At 34.2% G+C, this 24,854-nt stretch overlaps 1 protein-coding gene across 9 annotated transcripts in view; it reads right to left on the bottom strand.

Annotated features, from left to right (window-relative positions):
- The window catches only part of ZNF438 (zinc finger protein 438), a 179,011-nt gene that overhangs the window by 121,498 nt on the left and 32,659 nt on the right, over nucleotides 1-24,854 (bottom strand). The window contains exons 2-4 of one of the 9 annotated variants that reach the window (XM_073885441.1): nucleotides 15,635-15,694; nucleotides 12,692-12,826; nucleotides 11,082-11,150 (exon numbers count right to left, since the gene is read on the bottom strand). The exons of 4 other annotated variants lie outside the window; for them this stretch is intronic. The gene's annotated coding sequence lies outside the window, so the exon portion shown is untranslated. Of the gene's footprint in view, nucleotides 1-11,081; nucleotides 11,151-12,691; nucleotides 12,827-15,634; nucleotides 15,695-18,060; nucleotides 18,215-24,854 lie in introns of those variants that run through there. 4 more of the 9 variants (XM_025885837.2, XM_073885440.1, XM_025885836.2 and 1 more) reach the window with 4 other exon arrangements.

Genomic DNA, 24,854 nt, shown 5'->3' with positions numbered 1-24,854 from the left:
CACACATACATGTAACTTTGCAACATCACTGTTTTCTTAAAGATATCACTCCTAGCAACCGCTACATGCTTCTTCCTTCCACACTGTTTCCAAGACAAGACTGAGTGCTATCTAAGACCCTACTTCCCTAAATAGTCTTTAAGTATAATGTGAAAAAAAATGGGAAAGCCCCATATACAAGCTCCATTATTATAGAAAGGGAACGGAGCTGGTACCCACTTGAGGTCATCACATGACGAGCAGTGTTCAAGATAGGCCATCAGCCTATCAGAGACCCAAAGCAATGAGAGGACAGCTTCTTTCACTAAGCAAACATTAATGAGAATGTAAGTGCCATGCCCTGTGTTACCTGATATAGTAATGACAGGGACATCTTAGAAAGCTGACTAGTAAATAACCAGGAATGTTCCCACAAATTCAAAAAATCAAAACCAAATTAAACAAAGATAAACTTTAAATCAAATAGCAAAAAGTCCAAAACACAATGGAAACAAAAAAGAATTTAAAACAGAAAGCTTCAAACAAGAGCAATGTAGTAAAACCAATTAGATCAATTTTGACAATAAATATAACGGAGTTAAAATATCCTTAAAAGACAAAGGTTGTCACTAGGTTAAAAAATGAAATCTAGCTATACTCTACTTTTAGGAAATATCTAAAAGACATGACAAAGAAAAAACAATATAATAAGTATAAAGACATATAGGGAAATATAAACTGAGGTACGAATATTCATGTCAGCTAAAACACAAAGCACATAGCAAAAACTAGGAAGAAAGTCATATTATTCTGACAAAAGGTATAATTATCAATTGAGATGTTGATAGCAAATAATACATTAACACACATTCCAAACCAAAAACTGATATAAATACAAGGAAAAATTAATAAATTAATGATTTGTGTCTTTAAGCCTCTACAGACTAGACAAAAAAATTATAGAAAAGTTGACAACATAATAAATAATTCTAGTTGAAACTGTACTTCAAATTTTGAATTTTGACTTTTCCCAGGTTAACAATATAACACTGAAAGACAGTGTTATATTGTTATAGAACACTGAAAAACACTGATAACAGTAACACTGAACTCTCATGATGTTGAGCAGGGACAGCAGGCTGCAGCTCCCAGTCAGCCACATGATCATGAGGGTAAACAACCAATAGGCTTAAAACCATGCTGTATAGGGCGCCTGGGTGGCTCAGATGGTTAAGCGTCTGCCTTCAGCTCAGGTCATGATCCCAGGGTCATGGGATCAAGTCCCGCATCGGGCTCCCTGCTCCTTGGGAGCCTGCTTCTCCCTCTGCTTCTCTCTCTCTCTCTCCCTCTGTCTCTCATGAATAAATAAATAAAATCTTAAAAAAAAAATGCTGTATACATACAACCATTCTGTTTTTCACTTTCAATAGAGCATTCAATATATTATATGTGATATTCAACACTTTATTGTAACACAGTGTTTGTGTTGGAGGATTTTGCCCAGCAGGCTAATATAAGTGTTATGCATGTTTAAGGTAGTCTGGGCTAGCTATGATGTTTGGTAGGTTAGATGTATGAAATGCATTGTCAGCTTAAGATATTTTCAACTTAAAATGGATTTACCAGGACATAATCCCATTGTAAGTGGAAGAAAACCTGTATAACATTTATTAATAATTAGTACCTAAAGTTTAAAAGTAACTTGAACTTTGATAAACACTCTCCTAAATAATTATTTTAATTGAGACTGCACACTAAAATATATTGGATATGGGGGCACCTGGGTGGCTCAGTCGTTAAGCGTCTGCCTTCGGCTCAGGTCATGATCCCTGGGTCCTGGAATTGAGCCCCGCATCTGGCTCTCTGCTCTGCAGGAAGCCTGCTTCTCCCTCTCCCACTCCCCCTGCTTGTGTTCCCTCTCTCGCTGTGTCTCTCTCTGTCAAATAAATAAATAAAATCTTAAAATATATATATATATTGGATATGGCCAAAAAGTACACAGAGAAAAACAGAATTCTTAAATGCTTTCCTTTGGATTAACGTATAAACTTTCTGCTATAACAAAGAGATTCAGGGGCCCCTGGGTGGCACAGTCAGTTAAGTGTCCAACTCTTGGTTTTGGCTCAGGTTGTGATCTTAAGGTCACATGAGATCAAGTGTGGGGGTCTGCCCTTAGCGCGGAGTCGGCTTGAGAATCTCTCTCCCTCTCCCACTGCCCCTCCTGCTCGTGCTCACTCTCTCTCTAAAATAAATAAATAAATCTTTGGAAAAAAAAAGATAAAAAAACAGTAGTTCAAGATAGACATTTTTCTTTTTCATATTACAATACAGGGTGTCAGGGAAAGGTAAGCTTTACGAGATCACCAAGGACCTACACTGCTCTGTCATTTTCACGACTTCCAGCTCTGCACCTAACATGGCTGCTATACCTGATATAACATCCCAGCCAAGCAGAAAAGGAAAAGAGAAAGTCTAGGACATGTGGCTTGTTTTGAAGGAGGTAACCTTATACAATCACCTTTCAACTATTATTAGCCACAAAGCCACACTCTGCTGCAAGAGAAGCAGAGCAATGTAGTTTCTAGGTGGGCAGCCATATATATGCTCAGGTAAAATCTAGAGGTTCTGTTTCCAAAAGGAAGAATAGATTCTAAGAGACACTGGAGTATTATGCACATATTCTAATTAGAAAAAATGCAGAAGAATAATAAAACAAGACCCAGAATGAATTATATGTAACCACTTCATTTTAGCTGGATTCATCTTAGTGCCAAGGACACTACCAAATACCAATTTAAAAAGTCAGAAAAGTAATCAATGAATTCTAAGTATGCTAGAGTCCTATTCCAATACATCAAATCATAGGCTAGAAAGTATATTGAGAATTCATTTATTCTCTTTCCTTGTTTAAGGATATTTAATTCATGTATTATTGTTTTTATTGTGTATACTGATTTATCTGAATGGATTTTTCAGGCTGACTCAGTTTCAGTCTTACACAGAGGTCTTCTACTGTTAGACAGAATTAATCTTTTGCAAGTTAAATAACTTTCAAAATTTGTGGAATTTTTTTAAAAAACAACATCACTAGGAGTGCCTGGGTGGCTCAGTCAGTTAAGCATCCGACTCTTGGTTTCAGCTCAGGTCATGATCTCAGGGTCATGAGATTAAGCCCAGCAAAGGGCTCTGCACTCAGCACAGAGTCTGCTTGGGATTCTTTCCCTCCTCCTCTCCCTACCCTTCTGCCCCTCCCCCTGCCTGCTCACTCTTTCTCTCATATATATAATCTTAAAAAAAAAAATAAAACATTACTCAAGTATAGTTTATATACAGTAAAATATGTGCATTTTCATGCATATTTCAATGCATTTTACAAAGATATATCCGTATGTCCACATAATCACCACCAGAACACACTCATCATGCCAGAAGTTTTTTCATACCTAATCCAGGTCTATCACACTGAACTCTCAGCTGCAGGCAACAACTTGTCTGCTTATTATCACCATAGATTAAATTTGCCTTTTCTAACATTTCTGATGTAGTAATCCAAGGCAGTAAATGGAATCACAGAATTTGTATTCTTTCATGTCTGGCTTATTTTACTCAGCATAATGTTTCTGAGAGTCATTCATGCTGTGTGTATCAGTACTAGGCCCTTTTATTGCCAAGTAGTATTCCACTGCATGGATATACCACAATGTGTTTATCTAGTCACTAGTTGATGGTCCTAGCTTGCAGCTATTATGAATAAAGCTGCTATGAACATTCATGTACAGGTGTGTTTATAAACTGATTTTCATTTCTTTGGGGTAAGTATTTAGGAGTAAAATTGTTGCATCTTATGGCAATAACGTTTACCTTTATAACACTATCAAACTGTTTTCTAAATAGTTTTATCACTTAACTTTCCCCATGGCAAAATATATGAAAGTCCAATTGGTCTATATCTCAGCTAACAATTGCCCTTTTTTATTTTTAATTTTAGCTATTCTGATGAATATATAGTGGTATCTCATGGTATTGATTTGCTTTTTTTCTGAGGTCTAATGATATTGAATCTCTTTTCCTGTGCTGCACTGGCCATTCATTATTTTCTTGTGCATATTTTTTTAACTGGGTTGTCTTATTATTAATGAGTTGTAAAAGTTCTTTATATATTCTGGTCACAAGTCATTTGTCAGGTATATATATTGTGCATATGTTCTCTCTGTTTAAAGACTACCTTTTCATTTTCTTAATGATGTCTTTCAAGGAATAGAAGTTTTAAATTTTGATAGAGTCCCATTTGTCAATTTTTCTTTTATAGTTCATGCTTTTTGTGTCCTAAGATATCTTTGCCTATCCCAAGTTCACGAATATTTTCTGTGATTTTTTTTCCTTAAAGTTTCATAGTTTCAGTCTTTTGTATTTAGATCCATGATTCTTTTCAAGGTATTTTTGTACATGAAGAGGTAAGGGTTGAGGTTAATTTTTTAAAAAAACATTTGGATATCCAGGTGTTCTAGTACCATATGTTGAAAAGATTATCCTTTCTCCATTTAATTACCTTGGCATAATTATATGTGGGTCTGTTTCTGGATTCTCTATTCTATTCCATTGATATATATGTCTACTTTAGACCAACACTGCTTTGATCACTGTGGCTTTAAAGAGGAAGCTTTAAAATGTAGAGGAAGTCTTGGGGCACCTGGGTGGCTTGGTTGGTTGAACATCCGACTCTTGAATTTGGTTAAGGTCATGATCTCAGGGTCATGGGATTGAGTCCTGTATCAGGATCTTCACTCAGCAGGGAAATCTGCTTGAGATTCTCTCCCTCTCCCTTTACCCCTCCCCCTGCTCACAAACACACTCTCTCTCAAATAAATTTTTAAAAAAGTAGAGGAAGTCTTGAAACTTCCAATGCTGTTCTTCTTTGTCAATTCTTTTTTCTTTTTTAACTTTTCTAGGTCCTTTGTATTTCCATATAAATTTAAAATTTCAATTTCCAATTTTTCATTGCTAGTACATACACATACAACTGATTTTGTATATCTACCTTGTGTCCTGCAATCTTGCTAAATTTTAATTACAAATTCTAGTGGCTTTTGAAAGATTTCTCAGCATTTTCTCTATATATGATCATGTTATGTGCAAACAAAGATGTTTTATTTCTACTTTGCCAATCTGTATGCCATTTCTTTTTATTGTCTATTACTTTGGCTGGGGTCTCCATCACAGTGTTAGACATAAGGAGGGGAGTGGGCATCCTTGCCTTGTTTCTTATCTTAGGGGGAAAGCATTCTAACTTGTGACATTAATGAGATTTTAGCTAGAGGTTATATGTAAATGTCTTTTCTCAAGTTGAAAAAGTTCCCTTCTGTTTTTAGTTTCCTAATAGATTCCTTTTACCAATGGCTCTTGTATTTAGTCCATTGCTTTCTTTGCAACTATTCACAGGACTATTCATAGTATAGCTTTTTTCCCATTTTTCCTGTTAAAGTGATGACTTATGCTAGGGGATTTTCCATTGTTAAGCCAAGCTTGCATGCCCAGGATAAACCCATTTTTTATATACTGCTGGATTTGATTTGCTAATTTTTAAAAACTTTTCAACTACGTTCATGAAGGATATTTGTTCACAGTTTTCTTGTAATGTCTGTATCTTGATTGGTATCAACGTAATGCTGATGTCCTAAAATTAGTTGGGAAGTGTTCCTTCTTTCTCTATTTTCCGAATTTTTCTCCTTTAAATGTTTGATGGAATTCATCAGTTAAAACTGAATGGGACCGGAATTCTTTTGGTTTTGGTTTCTGGTTTGCTTTGTTTGTATGGAAAGGGTTTTAAACTAAGAATATTTCTTTAAGATATGGTACTGCTATAATTTTATTTCTTCCGGAGACAATTTCAGTAATGTGTGTCTCCAAGGAATTTATGTGTTTCATCAGTGTTGTCAAACTTATTTCTAGATATTCATAATATTCCTTCTATATACTTTTAATTTCTGTAGAATATGTAATGACATCTCCTCTTTCAATCCTGCTATTCTATCAACATGTGTTTTCCTCCTTCTTTATTTTTCTTGATTAGACTACCTAGAGGTTTATTCATCTTTTCAAAACCTGCTTTTGGTTTCCTTGATTATCTCTTCGATTTCTGTTCTTGTTGATTATTTCCTTCCTTCTACTCACTTTGGTTTTAACTTGCTCTTCTTTTTCTAGCTTCTTAAGGTGGATATTCAGATCACTTAGTTTATCCCTTTCTTCTTTTCTAATACATGTATTTAAAGTTAAATATTTCTCTGAGCACTGCTTCAGCTAAACCCCATAGATTTTTACATGTTTTCATTTTGATTCACTTCAAGACAACTTTTAATTTCCCTGTTTTTTGTTTTTGTTTTTTTTTTTACCAATGTGTTAGAAGCATTTGGTGTAATTATAAATATTGAGGATTTTTCAGGTATCTTTCTGATATTCATTTCTAACTTAATTGTTGGGATCAGAGGACATACTATGCATAACTTCCATTATTTTAAAGTTAATGAGACTTGTTTTATATATTAGCATATGGTGGTCTATGTTGATGAATGTTCCACATGCACTTCAAAAGAATATATACTCTGCTATTCTTGAGTGGAATGTTTTATAAATACTAATCAAATTACAGTAGTTTACAGTGTTATATATACACATCTATATCCTTCCTGATATTTTTTGTACTTGTCCCATCAATTACTTTTATCAATGTTGAAATGTCCAATTATGATAGATTTCTCAGTGTATTCTTTCAGCTCTATCAGTTTGTTTCATGTATTTTGACAATGTAGCATATTGGTTGCATTTAAAGTTATTTCTTCTTGAAGAATTGATCCATTTATCATTATGAAGTGTCCCTTTTTAAACTTATTAACATCACTTGTTCTGAAGCCCACTTTGATATTAATATAGCCACTCCAGTTTTCTTATACTTAGGACTTACATTGTATATATTTTTCCACCCCTTTTCTAACCTATTTCAAGAGTTTCTTGAGAACAACAGAGTTTACTTACTTTTTTATTCAATCTGACAATCTTTGCCTTCTAATTAGAATACATCATTTACATTTAATGTGATTACTGATATGGTTGTATGTAGTTCTACCATCTTGTTGCAGGTTTTCTATTTGTCCCTTCTGTTCTTTGTTCCTTTTTCCCTTTTTTTCTATCTTCTTTTGGATTATTTCTTTAGAAGTTCATTTCATATCCACCAATGGTTTCTTATTAGTTAAAACTCTGTTTTTCCAACCTTTTTAGTGGATGCTCTTTTACTTATTTTAACCTACCTTCAAAACACATTACACCTTCATGTCTAAGACTCTTACAACAATATGCTTCCTTTCCCCTATCCAATTCTTTGAGCTATTGTTGTCAGACATTTTACTTTTACATGTTATAACTCTACTAGACAGACACTGTTATTATTTTTTGCTTTAAACAGTTACCTTTAAAAAAACTAAAACACAAAGAAAAAATTCTTATGTTTATCCACATAAGAGCCATTTCAGGGGTTCTTTATTCCTTTGTATAGTCCAAATTTTCATCTACCATTTCCCTTTTGCTTAAAGAAATTCCTTTAATATTTCTTATAATGTAAGTCTGCTGGTCATAAGTTGTCTCAATTTTTGTCTAAAAAAGCTTTCTCCCTTATGTCTTTTCCTCCTTAATGTCCTAAAATATTTTTGTTAGCTATGGAATACTAGGTTGACCATTATTTAGCACTTAAAAAAATGCTATTAAACTGCATTCTGGTTTGAACAGTTTCTGATTAGTCTGCTGTCTAAATTCTTAACTTTATTGCCTTGTATGCAATGTATTTTTCCCCTCTGACAGCTTTTAAAATTTTTTATCACTGATTTTAGCAATTTTCTTATGATGCACCTTGGAGTGTATGTATCTTGCCTGGGGTCGTTTAATTTTTGGATCTGTGGATTTAGAGTTTACTTCAAATTGGGGGAAATTTCAGCCATTATTTAAATTTTCTTTTTCCTCTCTTGTGCTCCCCCCAAAGTCCTGAGACACCACTTACACTCACATTAGACTCATGGTATTTAATCTATAGGGCACCAAGTTGCTTTCATCTTTTTCAATCTTTTTTCTATCCTTGTGGTTGAATTCTGTTTTCAAGTTCACTGACCTCTTCTCCCGAAAGATTTAATCTAACCCCACCTAGTTATTGCATTTTTAAATCTCTGGATGTTCCAATTTTTTTTATGTATTTTATAGTTCACCCCTCATTATGTTTATTTATATGGGCCATATTTACAATAACTGCTTTAATGTACTTGTCTGCTAATTGTACCATCTCTGTCATTTTAGGGTCTATTTTTATTGTCTCCTGATTATGAGATTTTTCTTTTGCTTCTTTATCAAGTAATGCTTAACTGGATGCAATTTACTGTGAATTTTATGTTGCTGCATGCTGGATTTTTTTTTATTAATTTATAGAGTGTTAAACTTCTGCCAGACAGTTAAGTTTCTTGTGGATTAACATGATTCTTTTGAGGTTTGGTTTTAAGCTCTTTTAGGACTTGTATAGAGGAACCTTTATTCTAGGGCTCATTCTTAGGAAGAACTCGTAAGTTTTCATTCCTTACAAGTTGTCCTTGCCAGCTTCTAGAGGTTTCAAGTTGACTGCACAGTGTGGTGTTCAGCCAGATCCTGAAGAACACCCCTATGCAGATTTCAGGAATTCCTTCTATGCCCAAAACCCTCCTCTCCAGTTGAGATTTTAAATATATCAGACTTTCCCACCTTGCCTCCTTTTTACTTCCTTCCCTGCTCCATAGTGAAAGATACTTCACTTCTAGATTCAGGTTACTGAACTTTAAAGGTTGAAAGGAAAACCGATCTCCCTTTAAAAACCTGCTTGGCATACCTTACTAAAAACAGAGGTAGCAATGTAAAAGGAGCTTATTTTATTTGTACACACACACACACACACACACACACACACACACACACACACACACACTTTAGAATTTAATACAGAAAATGCACACATTTTGCTTCCCAGTTAACTTATGCTTAAAAGGTAGTAAATCAATAAATATTAAAAAGTAGGATTCTCTACTCCAAACCATAATTATGCATAAAAATTATTTATTTCACTACCCTTTTCTTAAAAATATTTGCCCTTTACTATTTGTGTTGGTAGATGCCCTGACTGAAGTCCTCACTAAACCACTAAGTAGTTTATATATTTATTGAGAAAAAAAAAAATGAGATGTTTTTGGGGAGGTTGAAGCCAGACATGTAGGTGGCAGGAAGCAAATGTTTTCTCCAAGGCTAGGCTGTCATAAACCCAGTTTTATATCTTTTTTAAGACAAACTGAGTAATAGTACAAATTTCATTTTTGAATTTTCTTCTAATTATATTTTAAGAATAACTAAGAGTCACTGAATAGTCTTTAAAAACATGATCCTTAGCCATGGATGGGACTAAGGACAGATGAGTGAGGCATCTACCTCTCCTTAGTCCCAGACCTGTTCTTAACAAACATAATATGAATGTACTGAAATTCCTTGCTATTCAGAGTGGGGGTCCATGGATCAGTAACAGCATTACCTGGGAACCTGTTAGAAAAGTAAAATCTCAAAAAAAAAAAAAAAAAGTAAAATCTCAGGGCCCCCCACAGACATAATCAAAATCTCATTTTAGTAAGTTCTCCATGGGATTCATATATACATTAAAGTTTGAAAAGCAGTGCCCTAGTTTCTCTATTTCTTCTATTATTGAAGTTCTGTATTATTTTCAATTATTTTGCTATAATAACTATTTTTCTATAATAACATTATAATAGAACACCACTGCACATATATAATTGTGTTCTTGAGTAATTATCTCATTAAAAGGAACACATTAAAGTGGGAATCCTAGGTCATTGTGTTCTCTTTCAGATTTGAAACTTCTAAGTTGCTGTGGTCTGAGAAACCAGTTAACCGGGCTTCTTGGAATTATGTGTTAGAGAATTCACAGATCAATATAACAAGTGGTTATACACTCGAACTTGAATCCCAGGTCTGACAAAACCAACCGTATAACTATGGGCAATGATGTAACCTGTCCAAGACAGTTTCCTCATCTGTTAAATGGGGATTATAATAGTATCTACCTCATAGGATTGCTATGAGGATTAAGTTAACTAAAACAGATAAAGCACTTAGAATATAGTGTTATTTTGTGTTTGCAATTACGAGGAAAAATTAGTAAATAAAGAGGTTCTAAGTGAACCTGATATATTTTTAAGGTCTGAATTTTCAAACATCATCTATATGTAGTTTAAAAGCCTCTTTCTTCTCATCTTTGATTCTTGGATCTGTCCTAAGTAGATTGAGTTTGACAGAGAAAAGTGTATTACATTTAAGAATTGCTTCTTCCTTTAGTACTTCATTATTACTTTTAAAAAGAATATGGATATATTAGTCTTCTGCTAAGGCCAGATACAAAAATTAATCTTAATTGCCAAGGTGCAAGAGGTCAAGAACCGTAACACATACGTAATGCTCATGTTACCTTTATAATCGAGGAGATACTACTGTCTATCTCTCCTCCTAGGAGAATCCGTGGCTCAAGTCAAGACAGGAATATCAATAAAAGAGATAATCCAAACTGTATGTTTTGAATCAGAGCAGTAATTTTGTTTGGATAAAGTCAACATAGTAACCGGGAAGAAGGAGCAGTCAAATCTAAAGGACAGAAATAGGTATTACGGGAAAGGAGGCAGCAAAGTCAGAAACTCAGAAAAGATGGGGTGAATTTTCCATTTCTAGCAAACCGTGATCAAAAGGCTCTTTCCGAAAAAAAAAAAAAAAAGGCTATTACCACATATTATTCTCTTTACTTCTGCGACTCAGCAAACTTTTTGTTTAGTAACTAAAACCTGTCAGGGAATTTGTGTATGTATGTTTTGTTTATTTTAGGCCAAAACTTAATCAAAATAAAATCTAAATAAAAAATGGAAGAAAGAAAAATGTCTCAAAGTAATTTCCTTTAGATGGGGACCTAACCAATCTGACTGGAATCAACCTTGAAAGTAGCTCTTCTTTCTTTTCAAATATTGGAAACTTCACCTAGAGGTGCTTACCCTTTATTGGTGAAAGCTCCAAATACAAATATAGGAGAATAAATCTGAGGAAGACTCGGAAAGAGTGCTCTGAAAAAAAAAAAAAAGATTCTAAAAACTCATATAATCTGAGTTAGGAAGATCTAAAAATCAATTCTCCCATCCTCCACTCCAGCACATTTTTCCTCCACAATTTGTGGAGCCTCAACCTGATCAGCCTCAATTACACATACACTGCCAGTGCTGGAGAACTCACTTCCAGTGAAGGAGCCCAGTTTATTTGCACGTACGTGTAACTGTTGCCAACTTATTCATTATGGTGCTCATTATACTAAGCCGCAATTCTCTGTAACTTCTCCCATTGATTCTAGCTTTGTCTTTCTGTTGCTCTAAATCTCCAATTCCTCTTCCACTTGAAAGCAATGCAAATTACAGAAACTTGGAATAATAGAGCTGCAAAATTTCTAGTGTAACCTTTTACTACATATGCTAGAGAGCCTTGGATATGTATGTTTGTTCTCTCTAAATCTACCTCCACTGCTATCAGACTGGAGGCTGAGCTGGTTGGGATGAGGGTATAGGGTAGGGAGTAAGAGGGATTTAGTTGATTCCAATGGACTTGGAGAAATTAAGGAACTGCAAAAAGGCAACTGTGGCTAGAGCACAGTGAGCAAGACAGAATGGTAGGAGATAAAGTCAGCAGGCAGAAGATGCAGGGCCTGGTAGAACATGGTGAGACTTTGGGTTTTATCCTGAGTGTAATGGGTAGTCGCTCAAAGGTTCTGAACAGAAAAATGACAGGAACTGTTTTAACATTTTTAAAAAAGCCACTTTTGCTCCTGACTGGAGAGGTGCAAGGAGGAGATAAGGAAGGCCAGTTACAAGGTTGTTGCTATCATCCAGGTAACTTATGATGATGATGATAGGTTGTATTATATTAGGGATGTAGTGGGTAGCGGCAATACAGGGGTATTTGGGATATATGTTGAATGGAGGATATATAAGCCTTATTAATGGGCTGGACATGGGCTAAGAAGGAAAGAGAAAACTCAAGATGGCCTCTAGTCTTTGGCCTGAGCAACTTGTGGACCATTTACTGAGATGAAGAAGAAGGAGGGCAGGAACACATTTGGGGAGGAGAGTCCAAGAGCTGTATTTCAGACATGCTAAGTTTGAAATGTTTATTAGACTTTCAAATAAATGTTGACTATTCAACATAGATATGAGCCTGGAGCTCACAGGAAAGATCAAGGTAAAGAATAAATCTGGGAGAAGAGAAGGCATTTAAAGCAAGGGGTCACATGAGACCACATAGGGAATAAATGCAGAAGGTGGCCAAGGTCTAAGCCCTGAAGAATGCCAACTTTTGGAGACCATGAAGAAGACAAGACAGCAAAGGGGACTTTGTAATTTTATGTGCATTTTATGCTTTCAAATGTAAGAGAGACTGGAGACTTAGAGCTATAGATATGGCTACAACTGATGGGGAGAAGTTACAGAGAGATTTCTACATGGTGTAATGAGCACTTTGATGAGTAAGTTGGTAAGTAACTCTTATTCTTCAAAAAACAGTTAGAATTACAGTTAACCCTTGAAAAACACGGATTTGAACTGCACAGATTTTGGGACACCTGGGTGGCTCAGTCGGTTAAGTATCTGCCTTCGGTTCAGGTCACGATGGGTCCTGGGATGGAGTCCATCATCAGGCTCTTTGCTCTGAGGGGAGCCTGCTTCTCCCTCTGCCTGCCACTTCCCCTGCTTGTGCTCTGTCAAATAAATAAATAAAATCTTAAAAACAGAAAAAGAACTGCATGGATTTTTTTGATACAATACTACACTCTAAATGTATATAACATTTTCTTTTCTCCAACTTAATTGTAAGAATACAGTATATAATATATATAAGGTACAAAATGTGTGTAAATGAACTGTTTACATTATTAGCAAGTCTTCCTGTCAACAATAGGCTATTTGTAGTTAGGTCTTAGGGGAGTCAAGTTATATGTGGATTTGACTATCGGGTGGAGCAGGACCCCTAAAGCCCACGTTGTTCAAATGTTAACTGTATTTTATATGTACAAAGTTCACAGCCACCCATCATAATCTTCAAAAACCACCTTTCAAAGTCACGTGCCTACTCTATTTCTGACTCCTGCCCTATTGGCTGAGTCTGGATAGCTGCATTTCACATGTCAGCTGTTCAATTACCACATCTCTAGCCTCTGGCCTGTATCCTGGCTTCTGGATCCAAATTTTCACCCCAACTAACAACTCCTAGTTGCCCAACACTGACCAGGAGGCACGCTGAGATCATGTTCCCCAGAGCTGCCAAAAGTTCTTGGCTTATGATCAATGAAGCACACAATGAGTGAGTGTTCAGCAGTTAATCAGGTGACAGCGAACAACTGACATGTTAGGGAACCAAAGAATGAGCCAGATCAAGGCTGTAACAGGGAACAAGAGGTTGTACTCCAGGCTAGTCACCCCAGGGCAATCTGCTCTAGGTTACCCAGTGAGATCAGACACCCTTTTCCCCCAGAAGAACTGAAGTACTCTGAAGTTTACCACATATCCGTGGATTAAGGATTTCCTGGAAGCTGGTAACATTATGAACCGAACAGCAGGTACTGCACACCATGGGTACCTGTTCTTTCTGCACCAAAGCCTCAGGGTTAGCCTGGAGACATTTGTTACTTTCCCTGCCACATCTATAAAGGGAATTCCAAACTATTTTTGTATTTGTGAAGATTAAATGAGATCACTGTAAGTGCCTGGTACACAGAAGGTGCTCAATACATATTAGCTATTTTCATTTATACTTTAGATGACCACAAAATGACAATCAGCTGACAATGATAAAAGTATGTCTCTAAAAACATCACTTCTAGGCTCTTCTAGCACAAAAGAGTAATAAAAGAGATTTTTTGTATGTTTTTTATGTATGAACTATTACATGATCAAAGGAATTTAAACTTGTCCTGAAAAAGCTGTCTTCCATTTTTCTGAACTTCCCTACCAAGACTTGGCAAAATTATGTTACACAACTAAGAAGTAAAGATGTCAACTCTACTAACATGGGATAGATAACACCAATTCTGAATAAATACCATCAAGCAAAACAGAAATCTCTTAGCCTAATAATCATGCTGCAATAGTCACTCAGGCCTGTTGTTGTTTTAAATGTTTATATCCTTTAAGTATAATATATATCTATTTCCTTTTATGAAATTTAAGTTTAACTAGAATCATTAAAGTTGGCAACAGAAGCAGGAAACCATTTATAAGACCAGCACGGCTATTTTACTTTTATTAATGAAAAGTTATGTAATAGTTTCAGCAAACTACAGAGTTCCATTCTTGTAGTCTTTTAATATTTATAGAAATTTAAAAGTTATACTGCTAGAGTTCATTTTTGAAACAGAATTTCTATTATGTGACAGCAATCAATTATTTTAGCTCAATTACAGAAATGGCTATTTAAGAGTTAGGTTCATCTTTATTCATACTCCTTAACAATAGGTCAACTGTGTCTTGTACTTGACCTAGAAGCTCACATAGGTGTAACTGAACAAGACTACACTGAGAGGGTCTCAACTCCAAACTGGAGGCCCATCACTGGCCTTCTGGCCTCCAATAGTACATTAAAACAAAGAGAAGAAAAAGAAAAAAGCAGGGCATGGGGAAAGTGCTTATGTTAATACAAAGTGCTGTACTAAACTACCAAAGAGCATAGAAGCTCCTTAAAAGAATCAAAGAGGAAGTCTGTAATCAGGTATAAGGAGATGGTCACAAACACCATGCCAATATCCAAAAACTGAAATCCCACGCCTCCTACGAACTGAAAAATGAAACCTATAGTCACATATTTCCTTGCACCTCTATTCATGGAATCTGGATTTTTTAAAAGGTAACAATTCTGATTCTTCAAACTATTACAGAGAAAAGCAACTTCTAAACTATAATTTTCAAATAAATCAACCTTGACTTTTTTCTGCTTTAAGTGAATTTTTATTTGGGAAAAATTTTAGATTTACAGAGAAGTTGCAAGGATACTATGGAGTACCTACATATCCCTCACTCAATTTTAACATCTTACATAATCATGGTTTTGGCAAGACTAAGGAATTAATGTTGATATACTACTATTAATTAAGCTATACACTGTATTTGGATTTTACCTGCTTTTCCACTAATGCCTTTTTTCAGTCACAAGATCTAATCCAGGAAAAAAAAAAAAAAAGATCTAATCCAGGTACCACATTGCATTTACTGACTTATTTATTTATTTATTTATTTTAGTGCTTTAAGTTCTGGAACATGCCAAACTTGTGTGTCTTATTAAATGTCTTCATTATAAATATGACAGAAAATAACCCTCAGCCCCCTGGAAAATATGACTTATCGGATCCTAGGGAAATGTTACATTAAGATTCATATAAATATGTTATTTCTACTAATGCTTTACTGAAGAGAAAAAGAGGTAAGTCACTTTGTCAGGAACTTTGTCAGGAACCTATGAGATCAAATTATTTAATGTTTCTGAAATATCTCTGCAAAAAATGCTTGTCACTTACCTGTCTCCCAAGGTTCTGGTAAAGAGTCATAAGACATATAGTAAATCCTTTTAATTAATTCTGTAATAGAATGTAAAGTATTATTACAATCATATTCAAATAATCCATTTTTATCAAACATGTAGAAACTGCCTTCCATTCATTCCCAAATTTCATTTTTAATCACTGTATATTTTTATTAAGATAACAAAGGAACTAATTTAAGGGAGAATAATTTGGGAGATTTATTACATGTCTTTAGTTTAAAAGTGAAGGCATGCAAAATTTAATAAAAGTGTTAAGATGAATAGAAAATGTTCTAGAAAAAAAGAAATGCCAAATGAATGAAACTGACTAGGAAGAATGCTTCACATTCTTTTCCACGTACATAATGATAAAGAAATTACTAAATAGTCATAAACAACTGAATCATATTGAGGGCATAGCCTTTTGATGGGACAGTAGTAATCCAGAGTTTGGAGTTAGGAGGTTTTTGAAAAAATACATGTCTAGTAAAGTGTCCATGTGTGTCCAGTTTGCCTGAGACAGTCCCAGCTTATGCCTGTTGTCACAGCATCCCACTAAATTTATTATTTCTCTTAGATTTTTCTTATTCTGGTGATTTTGTTGTTGTTGTTAATGGCAGCAGTATAATAAGCCTGGATTTTCACTTTTAGGTTCTGCCATTATCTTGTTGAGCAGTATGAGATGCATGTGCAGAGAACCCAGTTGCCAATTTAACACGTGGTTAAATCTAAAAGACCTTGAGCAGTAATCCATCTCTGGATGGGCTGTAACTGATACCTCAATCTCAAAGGCAATACCCAAGCCACTTGCAGAGAAAAAAAAAAGCCCACTCAGACAGAAATAGCTAGAGACAATTAACTCCTTCAGTCTTGGGTGGAGGTAGAAGAAATATTTAATGCGGCTGCCCCTGCTTATGACTAGCTCAAAGACCAATTTAAGAAGAGCAGATGGAGAGGTTTTACCTATTACTCTATAAAGCATGACTTTTCATTTAGATCAAATGACTGTTCTTTAAATTTATCTCTCTCAATTCTAATTACAATTTATCTTGCTTACACAAAGTTAAGGGACAGCTGTTACTCTGTTGGTTCTGTTAACAGAAGAAATTCACACTTAAATGATGCCAACTTTCTATTGGTGTAAGGAGATACACCAAATAGAAAACTCAGTTAATTCCCCTTTCTTTTCTTAACTGATTTAGAGAGTAATTCAATAAAAACAATATGCATACAAATATACTGTTGGGTTAATAACACAAATTTTATATATTTACAATAACAACATAGACAAAGTAGATGAGAGGAAAGCTGTATTAGAGTAAGGAAATAACACCAAATGGAAACTCAAATCCATAGAAATGTAAGAAGAGAATGAAAAATAGAAAGGCTAACATAATTAACTCTATAAATACGTATTTGCTCTCCTTTCTTCTCTCAGCTTCTATAAAAGAAGATGAGGGGCACTTGGGTGGCTCAGTCAGTTAAGTGTCTGACTTTGGCTCAGGTCATGATCTCAGGATCCTGGGATTGAGCCCAGCACGGAAGGCTCCATTCTCAGCAGGGAGTCTGCTTGTCCCTTTCCCTCTCCCTCTGCCCCTCCCCTCATTTATGTGCTCGCTCTTTCAAATAAATAAATAGATAAAAAATAAAAGACATGGAATTATATAAAGTGAAAATTATAACAATATATTGTTGGGTTTCTACGACATATAGACATAATACATATAATAATGGTAGCAAAATGTGGGAAAGAGAAAAATGGAGCTATACAGGAGAAAAGTTTATTTTGCTGAATTTAAGTAAAAGTGAGAAGTAGATTCTTCTAAGTTAAAATGTATATTGTAAAACCTTAGAGCAAACACTAAGAAAACAACTCAAGATATATAATTTAAAAATGATTAAGGGACTCAAAATATCACACTGGAAGATAGTCACTTAATTCAAAAGAATTCACTTAAATTTAAAAGAATTCAAGAGAACAAAAAAAGCATGAGACCAGAGATCATCAGATATTTTTAAAAATCCAATGATAGTTGACACTTGAACAACATGGTTTGAGCTGCACAAGTCCATTTAATGTGGATTTTTTTCAATAAATACAGTATAGTACTGTAAATGTATTTTCTCTTCCTTATTATTTTCTTTTTTTTAAAGATTTTATTTATTTGTTTATTTGAGAGGGAGAGCATGAGCAGTGGGGAGGGGCAGAGGGAGAGGGAGAAGCAGACTCCCCACTGTGCAGTGAGCATGACATGGGGCTCAATCCCAGGACCCTGAGATTATAACCTGAGCGGAAGGCAGATGCTTAACTGACTGAGCCACCCAGGAGCCCCCCTTATTCTTAATAACATTTTCTTTTCTCTAGCTTACTTTATTGGAACATATAACATACCCACATACAACATATAACACACAAAATACCTGTCAATTAACTGTTATGTTATTGGTAAGGCTTCTGGTCAACAGTAGGCTACTGGTAGTTGAGTTCTAGGGGAGTCAAAAGTTATATCTGGATCTTCAACTGTGCTGGGGGTCAGCAACACAACCCCTGTGTTGTTCAAGGGCAACAGTGTCCCTACAGGAGACATATTTTAGGTTCAATGATTCAAACAGGTTGAAAGTAAAAGGAAAAAGACACACTATGCAAAGAGGAACCATAGAGAATCAGAAAAAAACAAACTTTAAAACAATGACAGAATCAAAGGAATAAACAATTCAAAAATGATAATGGAAGATATCATATCCTCTCTGAATAATAGATGGACCAAGAAGAAAATCCACAATCAGAGGATTTGAACAGAACTGTAGGCCAATGAGACCTAATAGACATCTATAGAACATTCCACCCAACAACACAATACACATTCTTCTCAAGTGCACAAGAAACATTATCTAAAGTAGACCAAATTCAAGGCCATGAACAAGCTTCAATAATTTAAAGTAATTAAAATCATGCAAAGAATGTTCTGTGATCACAATAGAATGCAATTAGAAATCAGAAGGAAATTTTGGAAGTTCACAAATATGTGGAAATAAAACAATACATTGCTAAATAACCAATAAGTCAAAGAAGACCTCATGAAGGGAATAAGAAAATTCCCTGACATGAATGAAAATCAAAACAACATACCAAAACTTATGGGGTACAGCTAAAGAAAGCAGTGCTTAGGGTAAAAGTTACAGCTGTAAATGCTTATATTAAAAAATAAGAAAGATCTCAAATGAAAAACCTAAACTTCCATTTCAAGAACTGAGAAAAAGAAGAGCAAAGAGAAAAGCAAGTAGAAGGAAGGGAATAATAAAGATTAAAGTGCAAACAAATGAAATACAGAACAGAAAAACGAGAAAGAAAATCAATGAAAACAAAAGCTGGTTCTCTGAAAAGATCAACAAAATTGAAATATCTTTAGTTGGAGTAATCCAGAAAAAAAAAAAAAATGAAGGAACATACAAATTGCTAGAATCAGGAATGAACAAAAGAACATTACTATTGACCTTCCAGAATTAAAAGTTATTATAAAGGAATACTATGAACAACTGTACATCAATTGAATACGTGGATGAAAAGAACAAATTCTTAGAAAAACACAAACTACTCAATTGAGTAAAGAAAAAATAGAAACTCTGAATAGGCCTATAACAAGTAAAGAGATTGAGTTAGTAATTAAAACACTTCCAACAAATATAAGTGCAGACCCAGAGGGCTTCATTGGTTATACATACATACACACATATATATGTATATACATACACATATATATACATATATAATGTACATACATACACAAACATTTATATATATGTGTATATAAATGGAGAGAACACTTCTACAGGTCAGTATTACTCTGATACTAAAACTAGACAAAGACAGAAGAAAACTAAAGACCAAAATTCTTTATGGAGATAGATGCAAAAATCCTCAACAAAATACTAGCAAAGCAAATCCATCAATATGTAAAAAGTATTAAAACCATGACCAAGTGAGTTTTACACTAGGAATGACAGGTGGTTCAATACACACACACACACACACACACACAGACCCAATGAATATATTAACTAAATTAACTAATACTATACTAACAAAATTTTTAAAAACTACATGATCATATCAATAGTCACAGAAAAAGCATTTGCTAAAACCAACACCCTCTTCTAAAAAGCACGCAACAAACTAAGAATAGAAAGGAACTTCCTCAACCAGACAAAAGACATCTACAAAAAATTCACAACTAACATCATACTCATAATGAAAGACTGAATGCATCTCTCCTAAAATTAGAAACAAGAGAATTGTGTCCTATTTCTTACTACTTCTAACGAATGTTTCACTGCAAGTTCTAGCCAATAGGCTAGAAAAAACAAACAAAAACAGAAACAAAAAAAAAAGCCTCCAGATTGGAAAGGAGTAAATATAACCATCTCTATTCAAAGATGACATAATTTTGTATACAGAAAATCCTAAGGAATCTATGAAAAAGAAAAAAAAAAGCTTTTAGAATAACCAACCATATTTAGCAAGGTTGCAGGATACAAGAATAATATACAAAATTATTTTTTTCTATACAACAGCAATGACCAACCCAAAAATGAAATAATGAAATTAAGAAAACAATTCCATTTATAATCACATCAAGATCAAAATACTTGGCATGTATTCAACAAAAATAGTGTAAAACTTGCACACTGGAAACTACAAAATACTATTAGAAGAAATTAAAGACAACTTAAATAAATGGAAAAACATGTCATGTTCATGGACTGTTAAGACTTAATATTGTTAGGATGTTAACACTTCCAATATTGGTCTATATATTCAGCACAATTCTTATTATAATCCAAGCCGCCTTTTCTGCAAAAACGGAAAAACTTAGCCAAAAATTCACATGGATAATATGCAAAAAACCCCAAATAGCCAAACAATCTTAAAAAATAGAAAAGATAGTTGGAAGAAGACTCACATATCCTAATTTCAAAACTTACTATATAGTTATAGTAATTGATACAGTATGGTACTGGCATATAGATAAGCATGTAAAACAATGGAAAGAAATTGAGAGTCCAGAAATAAATTCTTACATTTATGGTCAATTTTGATAGGGCATCATCCAAAACAATTTAATGGGGAAAAAAATACAGTCTTTTTTAACAAATGGTGTGGGATAACTGGATATCCACAATCAAAAATATGAAGCTAGACTTCTTCCTTACAACATACACAAAAATTAACTAAAAATGGATCACAATGGGCGCCTGGGTGGCTCAGTTGGTTAAGTGTCTGCCTTCAGCTCAGGTTATGATCCCAGGATCCTGGGATCAAGAACCCACGTCGGGGCCCCTGCTCAGCAGGGAGCCTGCTTCTCTCTCCCCCTCTGACCCTGCTCGTGTATGCTCTCTCTCTTGCTCACTCTCTCAAATAAATAAAAAAATCTTTAAAAATAAAATAAAAATGAATCACAGACATCAATGTAAATGCTAAAACTATACAACTCTTAGAAGAAAACAGAGCAGAAAATCTTTGTGACCTTGGATTAGACATCGTGTGTTAAATACCATACCAAAAGTACAAGCGACAAAAAGAAAAAACAGATAAACTGGGCTATCTCTAAATTAAAATCTTTTGTGCTATAAATGATATACTATCAAGAAAATGGGGGAAAAAACAGAATGGAAGTAAATAATTGTAAATCCATATATCTAAAAATAAAGTGTAATCAGTAATAATGAACTCTTCTAACTCATTAAAAGTGAACAATTAAATTAAATAATAAACAAAAGTTTTGAATAGACATTTCTCCACAGATTTACAAATGTCTAATAAACACATGAGACGATGCTCAACATCATTAACCACTGGGGAAATGCAAATGAAAAACAATACATTTTTAATCAATTTAATACTCAGTGAGACAACACTCCATAGCTAGTAGGATGGCTATAATCAAAAAGAGAAATAGCAAGTATTGATAAAGATGTGGAGAAATTAGAATCCTCTACATTGCTGGTGGGAATGAAAAATGGTGCAGCCAATTAGAAAAACATTTTGGCAGTTCCTCAAAAGGTCAAAACATAAAGTACCATTTGACCCAGCAATTCCCACTACTAAGCAACTACTCAAAGTAAATGAAACATCCACACTAAAACTTGAACATAAATGTCACAGCAGCATTAATCATAATAGCCCGTAAGTAGAAACAACCCAAATGTCTGATGAATGGATAAACAAAATGTGGCATATCCATACAATGGAATAGTATTCGGCAATGAAAAGGATTAAAATATTAATATATGCTATATCATGAATGAATCTCAAAGGCACTATACTAAGTGAAAAAAGCCAGACACAAAAGACCACACACTGTATGATTCAATTTACATAAAAAACCATAATAAGCAAATGTACAGACAGAAAGTTGATTAATGGTTGTCATGGCTGGGATGATTGGAAGAATATAGATGGGAGTGACTGCTAACAGATACAGATTTGGTTTTGGGGTGATGAAAATGTTCTAAACCTAGATTGTAGTGATGGTTGTATAATTCTGTGACTATACTAAAACCACTAAATTGTATATGTTAAATGGGTTAAACAGATGGCATGGAAATTGTATTGCAATCAAAAATATTTTTATTTTGGCTAAAACCAAGCTATAGTGTCAAAGCAAGCCAATTAACTCCATAAATATTAAAAAGAAAAATATGTGATTACTATGAAAATTGGGACAACGATTACTTAAGAGAGAAAAGATGGTTGTGACTGACACAGGACACATGGAAGAGTTTCAAGGATGACTGACAAAGTTCTATTTCCTGACCTGGGTGTTATCAGCATTGCGATAATTCAGTAAACCATGTATTTGATTTAAGTGGTTTTCCATATCTATGTTTTATTTTATAATAAAAACATATTTTTAAGAGACATGTTTGGATTTTTTAAAAAAAAGGAATTTGAGATTATATCCTAATCATCTGACTAAATTATTGATAAGACAATGATGAAAATATCCTATATCTGTATACAATTATTGAGCATTTGAAACATGGCTAGCATGACTGAGGAACTGAATTAAAAAAAAATTTTATTACTGAAGTATACTTGACATAGTATGTTAAGTTTCAGGTATGCTACTATATTTGACAATTCTATACATTATACAATGCTCCCCATGATTAAGTGTAGTTACCATCTTTCATCATACAACATTATTATAATGTTGACTATTCCCTATGCTGTACTTTTCATCTTCATGACTTATTTTATAACTGGAATTTTGTACCTCTTAATCCCTCTAACCTATTTTACTCTTCCCCTCATCCCCTCTACCCCCAGCAACCACCAGTTTTGTTCTCTGTATTTATGATTGTTTCGGGTTTTTTTTTTTTTTTTTTGGTTTGTCTGTTTTGTTGTTTAGAATCCACATGTAAGTGAAATGATAGGGCATTTGTCTTTGTCTGACTTATTTCACTCCTCATAATAACCTCTAGGTCCATCCATGTTGTTGTAGGTGGCAAGATCTCATTCTTTTTTATGATGAGTAATATTCCAACATATATATACTACCTCTTCTTTATCCATTCATATACTGATGGATACCTGGGTTTTCCATGTCTTGGCTATTGTAAATAATGCTGCAATAATCATAGGGTGCATGTATCTTTTCAAATTAGTGTTTTTGTTTTCTTTGGGTAAATAACTAGTAATGGAATTACTGGATAGTATGGTATTTCTATTTTTTTAATTTTTTGAGGAACCTCCATAATGTTTCCACAGTGGTGGTACCAATCTACATTCCCACCAACAGTGCATGAGAGTTCCCTTTTCTCCACACCCTCACCAACACTTGTTATTTCCTGTCTTTTTGATTCTAGCCATTCTGACAGGTGTAAGGCAATACTTCACTGTGGTTTTGATTTGCACTTTGCTAATGATTACTGATGTTGAGTATCTTTTCATGTGTCTGTCGGCCAGCTGTATGTTTACTTTGGAAAAAATGTCTATTCAGGTCCTATGCCCATTTTTAATCAGATTATTTGGGGGATTTTTGTGTTGAGTTGTAGAAGTTCTTTGTATATTTTGGATATTAACCCATTACCAGAAATATTTGCAATTATCTTCCCCCATTCAGTAGGTTGCCTTTTCATTTTCTTGATGGTTTCCCTTGCTGTGCAAAAGCATTTTTGGTATAGTCCCAATTCATTTATTTTTGCTTTTCTTTGCCTTGCCTGAGGCAACACATCTATAAATATGTTGTTAAGGCCAAAAAAATCCAAAAGATTACTGCCTATGCTTTCTTTTAGGACTTCCATGGTTTCAGGTCTCACATTTAGGTCTTTAATCCATTTTGAGTTTAATCTTTGTGTACGGTGTAAGAGTGGTCAGGTTTCTTTCTTTTGCATGTAGCTATCCAGTTTTCCCAAAACCATTTATTGAAGAGATTTTTTTCCCCATTGTATATTCTTGCCTCCTTCATCATAGATTAACTGACCATATAAGCTTGGGTTTCTTTCTATCCTCGTCCGTTGATCTATGTGTCGTGTGTTTGCGTGCGTGCGTGTGCGCGCCAGTACCATATTGTTTTGATTCCTATAGCTTTGTAGTGTATCTTGAAATCTGGAATTTTGATATTCCTAGTTTTATTCTTTCTCAAGATTTTTTTTGGCTATTTGAAGTCTTTAGTAGTTCTATACAAATTTTAGGATTTTTTTTTTTTGTAATTGTAAATTTTACCGATGTGTTCATTGTCTGTCTTGCCTCATCTATTACACTGTAATTTCCCTGAGGACAGGGAGTAGATCTGTTTTAATCACCATTATATACCCCCCTACAATGTATTACTTAGTACTTAAAGATTCTCGAAAAAATAAAATAAAAATGACTAAAAATAACAGCAGTACACAACAAAGAAAATAATTTGTAATTATATAAGGTGGAATTTTAAATTATTTGTTCTATTTCTGTGAAAAACATTGTTGGTATTTTGATAGGAACTGCTTGAATCTGTAGATTGTTTTGGGTACTATAGATATTTTAACAATATCAATTCTTCTAATCCAAGAGTATGGTGTACCTTTCCATTTGTTTGAGTCATCTTCAATTTCTTTTATCAGTGTCTTCAGTTTTCAGAATATAGGTCTTTCGCCTCTTTGGTTAAATTTATTCCTAGGTATCTTACTATTTTTGCTGCAATTTTAAATGGGATTGTTTTCTTAATATC

This window comes from Callorhinus ursinus, unplaced genomic scaffold, assembly GCF_003265705.2.
Source record: "Callorhinus ursinus isolate GAN/ISIS: 27379988/994484 unplaced genomic scaffold, GSC_fseal_2.0 scaffold62, whole genome shotgun sequence".
NCBI classification, from domain to species: Eukaryota; Metazoa; Chordata; class Mammalia; order Carnivora; family Otariidae; genus Callorhinus; species Callorhinus ursinus.
This window is presented reverse-complemented; position numbering and strand designations above follow the sequence as displayed.